A 10,284-nucleotide genomic window follows, 5' to 3' on the forward strand; every position below is an offset into this window, starting at 1 on the left:
GTGTGTATTGACCTGTAACTACACACTGTAACAAGTTATATGTGACTGATGTGTATTGACCTGTAAATACAGACTGTAACTAGTTATATGTGACTGTGTATTGACCTGTAACAAGTTATATGTGACTGTGTATTGACCTGTATCTACACACTGTAACAAGTTATATGTGACTGTGTATTGACCTGTAACTACAGACTGTAACTAGTTATATGTGACTGTGTATTGACCTGTAACTACAGACTGTAACTAGTTATATATGACTGTGTATTGACCTGTAACAAGTTATATGTGACTGTGTATTGACCTGTAACTACAGACAGTAACTAGTTATATGTGACTGTGTATTGACCTGTAACAAGTTATATGTGACTGTGTATTGACCTGTAACTACAGACTGTAACAAGTTATATGTGACTGTGTATTGACCTGTAACTACAGACTGTAACTAGTTATATGTGACTGTGTATTGACCTGTAACAAGTTATATGTGACTGTGTATTGACCTGTAACTACAGACTGTAACTAGTTATATGTGACTGTGTATTGACCTGTAACTACAGACTGTAACAATTAAGTTATATGTGACTGTGTATTGACCTGTAACTACAGACTGTAACTAGTTATATGTGACTGTGTATTGACCTGTAACTACAGACTGTAACAAGTTATATGTGACTGTGTATTGACCTGTAACTACAGACTGTAACAAGTTATATGTGACTGTGTATTGACCTGTAACTACAGACTGTAACAAGTTATATGTGACTGTGTATTAAAATAGACTGTAACAAGTTGTATATGGTCACGTATATGTTACAGGCTATAGTTACTTGTCTCGACTTACATAATCGTACATAACTTGTTGTTTTGACTAACTTCAGTATGTTAAATTATGTCCATTACCCAGACACCACTATGCAAAATAGCATTGAACTCAGCACGGAATTCTGGGTAGCTGTCATAATATAAAGGTAGTTCTAGGACATTGGAACATGTGTGTGCTACCGGTTGGCGTCTAATACCTTCGAGCTTGACAAATGATACTTTGATTACGTCATCGGGTATGATGTCAGATCCAGTACAGAATCTAAGAAAGCACTTTAAGGTTGAACCATCAATTTCACGAACATATCGTTGGAGATGATTGGCTGTGGTCATTGCGGCTTGAGTCATCAGATCAGGAAAAAGTAACTTTTTCACTACTTTCCTTGTGGTTGGTATTTTGTCTGCATAGATATTTGCAAGTTTTTCTATACCAAAGTCACTGGCAAGTGGTTGTACAATAGCTCTCCACGAATCCCCCACAGACATAGGTTCTTGTATCATTTCTCTGTGCGCGATTTCATGTATAATGTCAACAATATTGTCAGCTGTAGGTATCTTCCTACAATGATGAATATCCAGGGAATCGATAAGTTCATCTTTGTCCACTTTTTCGATATCTTCTATTGCTTGTTTCAACAACGCTTGTTCATAGTCTGGCACAAACATTAGGTATGCATCCATTAAGTTATGTGTCTCTCCAAACATAACTTCTTCGATAAATGGCTGGGATAACTGGATAGGAAAGTAGTTAGCCACTTCCCAACCTTTAACCAGGATTCTTGCGACTGTTTCCCATTTATTATGTGTGTAGTCATGTCTTAAGTATGGTACACGGTAGGTATTTCCAACGGTACATCTTTCATAAAATTCTGACCAAAATGCGGTAAAACAATCGCGTACCACTCCACTGCCACTACCATATTCAACATCACCATTTGGTAACATCAGCCTGATATCAATTTCATCAGCGAGGATACTTTCATCAGAAAATTCATTCATCATGTCATCTAGTACATTACATCTATGTATTAACAACATTCGTCTATTGCGCTGTGTGTTTCTGTTTAAGACTACACTTGTTCCATAGAAGTCTGTGGGTAGCGGTAAGGTGTCGCTCAAATCTTGAAAATCACCCTGACTATTTCCAAACTGTACTATACCTGAGCTTCCATTAGCTTGTGCGTGAACAGGTGGTAATGACTGGTGTGGCTGAGAAGAAATAGTTTCACTATCTATTTCTGAGATTAAGTCATCTATACCCATGCTGTTCACAAAATGTGTGTGTGTACTACTCAGCTGTTCTCCTGTATTTTCAATATTGTCCTCATCAAATGCTGGTGGTAAATCGCTGTCATCATCAACCTGTGGGGGACTGAAATCTCGCACATTTGAAGTTGGTAGGGTCTCTCCTGCATTGGCTGCGTGTTCATCACTAGAAACAGGTTTTTTCTTTGTAGACAAATAAAACCTTAGTATTTTAAAACCAGTCCTTTCATATATATAGCCAACACTGCTTTCGTCATCTACAGTATTTTGCTCTATATCTTTCAGATCAACTTCATATTCTTCAATTCTCCCTCTTGCAGACATACCATTAGGGAAGAAGTACTCCTTACCAAGCTTTATGAGGTCAGCCTTTTTAGACGTCTTTTTTACAGACACAAATCTTGTCCCACCACCTTTTTTACTGCGGACCTGCTTGTACGTTTGGATTTCAAAGTCATAGTCTATCCAACCAACTTCAACTTTCCTGTGTGTCTTATGGGTATTTACATTGCCAAAAGGTCTAGGTCGTTTTCCGCCTCGACTAAAGTTAGCAGCTTCACTTGCCTCATCTGACGAGGTAGATTCTTCTTTACTTTTACTGCGTAAACGAAATTTCGGCCAAATTTTCTTCATCAGTGCCATCTTCTTTCTAGTTTTTGATCCAGACTGTACAGTAGCTCTCCGACAATAGTCCACTATAGCCAATCTGTCAGAATATGATGATATATAGGTAGAAAACTTTTCTTCATCCATATCTAGAATATGAGATGGGCCAATCTGGAATTACAGAGAAACACAAAATTTGTTATCATGAGGGTACACTCTAAGGAAGAAATAACATATTTCAAATTAGTCAGGTAACTCTACTATGCATTTCCAATTTTACCCATATGGTCACTTTCACCCAGAAGTAGAATTATTTCAAATCACCTGATAGATGCAGACCTTTAAAACATTCACAAGAAATACATATATCTCATTTTTATGAGTTTTTATGAAACTGACTAACACTCGTTGATGTCCCAAAGTGTATTTATTGATTTTATTAATTACTTTACTTATTGCAATAGTAACCAAGAGACAAAAGTATATATGCCGCTAAAAGATTCTATAAGATATGAAATGTATAGTCATATAATTATAGAAACAAAACAAAACCAATCAAAGGGAAAAGAGTGAGCGAGAAAATATATGCTTCAAATATTAGTGCTCAACAAATGTCATCGATAAACTATTCAAGATTTATTAATGTCTTTTCTGCGCTCAATTGCATCAATAAGGTATTGCTTGATAAATTTATCTATTTCTTTAACTTATATACTCATTGCACTGCTTTATACTAACTCTTACAAGTATGAATAAGCATATTTGTTCTTTCCCCCTGTAACAGAACATCCTGTATTTACTAATTATTTAGATTGTTTATACCTCTGTTTATACCTCACTATGTTTACTTACTGGAGTATAGGGTGACAGAACAAGCAGACACAGTTTATCTAATCCAATTTGGCCCTTTGCAGTGACCTCATTTGTTTACCTTGCCATGTATTAGTATAGTGATTTCAAATTTGAGTTCTTTTGAAAAGTAAAGTTTCTTCATCTCCAAGAGAATATGAACTTGCTTTAAATTTTACTGTCGGGTCACTCAAAAAATAACAGTTTTTTGACCCAAAACCCACATCTCTGATGCAATCCTTAGTAATGCTTTTACTTCAAGAAATAAAGGATCCGTTTCAACACTACTACTACTACTACTACTACTACTACTACTACTACTACTACTACTACTTCTACTACTACTTCTACTACTACTGCTACTACTACTATTACTACTACCACTACTACTACTACCACTGCTACTATTGCTACTACCACTACCACTACTACCACTACTACTATTACTACTACCACTACTACTACCACTGCTACCACTGCTACTACTACCACTATTACTACTACCACTACTACTATTACTACTATCACCACCATTATTACTACTACTACCACTATTACTACTACTACTACTACCACCACCACCACCACTACAACAACTACTACTAATACCAACACCATCACTACTACTACTACAACTACTACTACTACCACTATTATTGCCACTATTACTACACTACTACTACCACTATTATTACGACTACTACCAGTACTACTACCACTACTACTACATGTCTTACATGCAAAAAATTGCATCCCCAATGTCAAATATGGCGTGAAATACACACAAATAACGTGTTAACGTGACCTCTGAAGTTATTCAATCAATCATCGAATTCAACACATCATATAGTTACATATATACACAAACACCATTAATTAAGGAATGCATGCATATGGGCTACCAGTCACTGCTCTCGGGCTACCAAATTTAAATGATGGAAAAAAACGAATTTCGAGCCCTGAGTTAGACTGTGACTTATCATATAAATTGTACATAAACACAGAATACTACATGTATATCAACATGTCATTACAGAATCAACTGTATTAGCAAAGGAAGTGCTGTTGCTTATCTTCCTTATCACTAAATAATGTTTGTTGGCAATATTTACAAATGTGATTACGCACTATTACATGACTTGGTAAGTAAATCACATTAGGCAAAGCTAAGACCTGATGTCATATCAGTTGTTATCAGTTTTATAGACCTATTGTCAGTGACATTGCAAACAGCTTTAGAGATGCAAACAATGTTTATGATACTGTACTTGGTGAGCCAAGTGGGGGGGGGGGGGGTGAAAGCCGCACTTGAAAATACAACCACAATTATGAATTTGCAGGTTTGTAGTGACGTCACAAAATGAAATCAACATTCATGAATTAGTTATTGTATCTCGTCAGAGATGATAACAACTATGTAGTTATACATAGAATTCTTCCCTTTGATGTCATGAATGTTCAATAAACAATGTATTAAACATTATACCAAATTACAATTCATTTGCCATGAAAAGAGTGTCACTATTAATGTGAATCAGTTAACTGTTTTCCAAACCCAATTATTACTCTGCATTCCTATATGATAGTGTCTAAACACACATGTGCACACAGATAGACATGCTATTTACCTCATCTTTTTCTAACTTTTCAACTTCCTTTCTTGAAATCCCTCTGTTCTTCAAAAAACCATACAGGTCCATTTTGACAGTGCTGAAGAATATGAACTAAATTAAAAATCACACTTAAAAAATCATAAATGTGCCTTAATTATAATTTCATTTGACTAAACACAGCGTTAACAAATTTAACAAACCCATATCTTTGCTTGTAACAAGGCATGCCATAATATTCCATGTTAGTTACAATAATTGTAAGGAGTATAAAGCTGACCTATATTCAGCCTCTGATAGCCTCAGGTCCAAAGACACCCGACATACTCAATCAAACCATGTGTTGGGACTACAGCATCAGGGAAAGATTTCGCTTCACAACCTTTTGTGTTTTGTAATCAATTTTTAAAAAAAAAAAGATTCTCCATGTAGCGTCAGGCCACAGTCCCAGGGACTGTGCTCAGACCATATTATAATGGTCAGAGATGTAAGCAATGTGTTAACAGTTTAGAGAGCTAGATGCCTTCAAAGTTTTATCTGTATTGCCGAACTCTATACTAGCATACCTAGCTATATCTTAAAGTCTCGTTAATGTACATGAAACATAAGTATGGCAATATTTTGCATAAACTTTACTTTTACATGTATTTAATTAAATCTTTGCACATTATTGGCAAAATGTACCAACCAACAAACATACAATTGCAGAACTTGGGCTATCAATATTTCAGTGACATGTATTTAAACTCTATTTCAGGTATTTTTCACAAATAATAATTGTACAAGCAAAGACGTTCCAACTTCCATCAACAGGTTGTGAAGTACATGGAATATGTCCCTGCTGTCTCAACAATTTACAGTTTGATCGAGTCTTCGTGCAGACATGAGGCTATATGAGGCTAATATATGGATATCTAAATCTGAAGCCAACTTAGTAGTCATATAATTATAATTGTAGCATTTCTTTTTATTTTGAGTGCTTCCTCTTCTATTTTTGTGCCTTTTTAAATTTTACTAGTTTTCGATGTACCTGAACAAACCTGTAATTATATGTAAACGTAGTCCTGCTTACATGACGGTGCACGAGTCTGTATTACTGACTTGACTCTAAACACCGGGGAGGGACAATTGTCAGAATCGAGTCCCGAATTCCTCCGTATGCAAGCAGGACTAATGTAAACGCAAATGGTCGAAAGTGGTCCAGATATCAATCTTTAAGTTGAGGGGATTGTTCTGCTAATTCCGCCTTACTTGCGGACATTTCCTAACACCAACATAATTACAAAACCTTCAAGACCCAAAAAGAATTCAGAGGTACCCAAATTACGTGCAGCATTTTGAAACGGACAGTCAAACTTACAGTCCCTCTATCAGAGAGAGACTGTGGGGTATACACTGACCTCTCGATCACGCATAACGACTTCAACAAGACCTCGTCTATTTACATTTACGTTACAGAAATTGTAGTGTTTGTATCAGGTCAAACACCTTAAAATGTCACAAAAACAGAAGAAGAAACCCTCAAAATCACAGCAAACGCTACACTAGTACATATTATTGCACATCGACAGTACGTACACTTGGAAAAACACGTGACAATGCTATTGACATCAACGATCATGTGAATCATGCAGAATTACGACAAAAACTAACTAAAAGGTACGCCATAAATCGTTTAGAAGCCAACACAAACTGCCTATTAAATACTAGAAGATCTAGACTTCAAATCACGCAAAGAGGAAGCTAAAGCTAGCTTTACTTACGTTGAATTTGAGCGAAAAGCAGAAACCACACCAGATACGACAATGCACAGTAACTACAACGTGCCCGCTAGAGGTCGTCGTAACGGAAGTCAGATTTGTCCCGTGATCTCGAGAAACCATCTCGAGATCTCAACAAACCATCCCGTTATCTCGAGAAACTATCACGTTATCTCGAGAAACTATAGCGTTATCTCGAGAAGCTATCTCGTTATCTCGAGAAACTATATCGTTATCTCGAGAAACTATCTCGTTATCTCGAGAAACTATATCGTTATCTCGAGAAACTATCTCGTTATCTCGAGAAACTATCTCGTTATCTCGAGAAACTATATCGTTATCTCGAGAAACTATCTCGTTATCTCGAGAAACTATATCGTTATCTCGAGAAACTATATCGTTATCTCGAGAAACTATCTCGTTATCTCGAGAAACTATCTCGTTATCTCGAGAAACTATATCGTTATCACGAGAAACTATCTCGTTATCTCGAGAAACTATATCGTTATCTCGACAAACTATCTTGAGAACTCGAGATAGTTACTCGAGATAACGAGATAGTTTCTCGAGATAACGAGATAGTTTCTCGAGATAACGATATAGTTTCTCGAGATAACGAGATAGTTATTTCGAGAATCTATCTTGAGATCTCGAGAAACTATCTCGTTATCTCGAGTAACTATCTCGTTTAACGGTTATCTCAAGAAACTATATTGAGATATATAGTACATGCACTATTCCTGTTATTTATGGGAATATGAACTTCTTTCAATCTGATTAAAATCCAATCTGTAGTTATGTTGCCATTAGTGTGACATCAGCGATTTCGTTCCGAGTTCTGCTTCTCACCTCAGAACACTGTACAAGATATTATTGTATATTATATAGTGAGTTTGCCTATAGTCTAAACGAATCGGAAACAACTGGAAAAGGAATGAAAAGACGGGAGACATGCTAGTGTTCATTCAAAATTCATGAATACCAATATATGAGCGTAAACAAATGTATATATATATATATATATATATATATATATATATATATATATATATATATATATATATATATATATATAACTCGGTGAGTATCAATCTGCTAAGACAGTGCTCTATACCGCAGTGGCAGAGCGTAATAGTTTTGGTAGTACTGGAACTCTTTCTTGGTTGTGACTCGGAGTTTCACGCATAGTGCGATCGTCAGACAACTCAACTGAGTTGTCTGACGATCGCACTATGCGTGAAACTCCGAGTTACAACCAAGAAAGAGTTCCAGTACTACCAAAACTATATATATATATATATATATATATATATATATATATATATATATATATATATATATATATATATATATATCGGCTATCAGATGAATATAGAAAACTCTAGCAACAAGGACACTTATAACGGAATTTAAAGAAACGTTGACAAAGACAGACGCCTCACTCTTACCAACTTCTGCAAAACCTTTGGCTGTTAATGTAATGTGCATGTCAAAACTTAATTTTTACTATCCAAATATAATATTAACAGAGAAGAACCTGATGGAAATTGATGACAATGAAATCGTTGGATACGTAAGGGTGATAACACTCGCCGTAGAGGGCGGTGATGTATGACGATGGTTCAACCTGAACTCGTCTTCCACAAGGTCATTCTTTTTAACCCCAAATCAGCAGGAGGTTTAGGGGTAATCAGTCCTCGCGTATATGTTATGTATTATACGAAACGCCTTTCATTTTATTTACAATATATCTGTTTTGAATAACGACGATACAAATGTACGGTAAGCAACACGATACTCACTTATTAGGTTACATATGGAGAAACGTAAAGCTATACCAGTCCTGTTAAAGACGACGACGATAGTCCGAATTTTGCAGGATATGCCATCAACAATACCGATAACATAATAAAACAGTCCAAAGTTAATTGGCCAAAGTCAGGGTGGATCAATTTCTATGAAATGTGCAAGCGCCAACACCTCTCCTTGATTTAAAGGAGCGGATAAATACATGTACGAAATGACAGTAGGCGAGGAAGTATCAATAACCTGTGATTCGCCAGACATTGAATTCTACACAGAATTTACACACCTGATGCTGCAGCAACATGGGTCAGACTTTAAAGCGAAATCGTCACAGAGGAAAGTGATCCGAGAAGCTGGGAAAGTAAACCATCGGCTATCTTCCATTTACCTCAACAATCACAAGATTGACGATAATCTGGGATCATTTGTCGCGAGAGGTCGTTTGCAGCTCCTTCAGTGTGAAAGTCTTATGACCTTGTACTATCCAGAGTCTTACACTAAATCATGTAAAATACGCAATCATCCCACAGAAACAGGATGAACAAAATTTCAGAAACTCTACCAACAAAGACACAATGATAGAATAGTCAATTTAATCTTTGATAAAATCGCGAATAGTAATCCTTACAAAGAGACATTCAATTTGAAAGATATTGTTGTAAAACCTGAAATGTTCGATGCCATAGGGCAACCATAACATCAGCATAACAGACCAGACATCACAATCATCGATAAACAGAATAAACATGCAATATTAGTTGAAGTGTCCATGCCTTTTGATGCGCACATTTTATTATGTTTTCAGAAGAAGTTCGACAAATATTTTCCGCTGTCGATATACTAGAAATGAGCACCACAGGCTTTCGTTTAGAAAGGATAGTTATTGTCATAGAAAGTGTCGGTAATGTACAACATAAAGTCACCAAATACTGTAGTGTAAGCTCGACCATAGGTTCTTACAAAATATGGAGAATGGGATGTAGGTACCACCACAACAACTGATATTAAGTGAACTTTTGTCATGTGACCAAAGAAACGCGTTAACTTGTCACTATGATTTCCTGTAAGGTATTGTATATATATTCTACTAAAGAATTATGTAAATACTTACCTGTACTTGCTATGTTCATGTAAATTGGAAATAAAAGAATTTGATAAGTGATTTTGTATGTATGTATGTATGTATGTATGTATGTATGTATGTATGTGTGTATGTGTGTATGTGTGTGTGTATGTGTGTATGTGTGTATGTGTGTATGTATGTGTGTATGTGTGTATGTGTGTATGTGTGTGTGTGTGTATGTGTGTATGTGTGTATGTGTGTATGTGTGTATGTGTGCATGTATGCATGTATGTATGTATGTGTGTATGTATGTATGTATGTATGTATGTATGTATGTATGTATGTATGTATGTACGTGCTTGCGTACGTACTACGTACGTACGTACGTACGTACGTACGTACATATATTTGTAGGCATCAATTTTTTCATAAATTCTTGACTTCCAATTTTGCAAGGGGGGGGGGGGGCAATGCGAATCACCTTCCGGCTAACAGTATC

The sequence above is a fragment of the Glandiceps talaboti genome, chromosome 10 (assembly GCF_964340395.1).
Source record: "Glandiceps talaboti chromosome 10, keGlaTala1.1, whole genome shotgun sequence".
NCBI lineage: Eukaryota > Metazoa > Hemichordata > Enteropneusta > Spengelidae > Glandiceps > Glandiceps talaboti.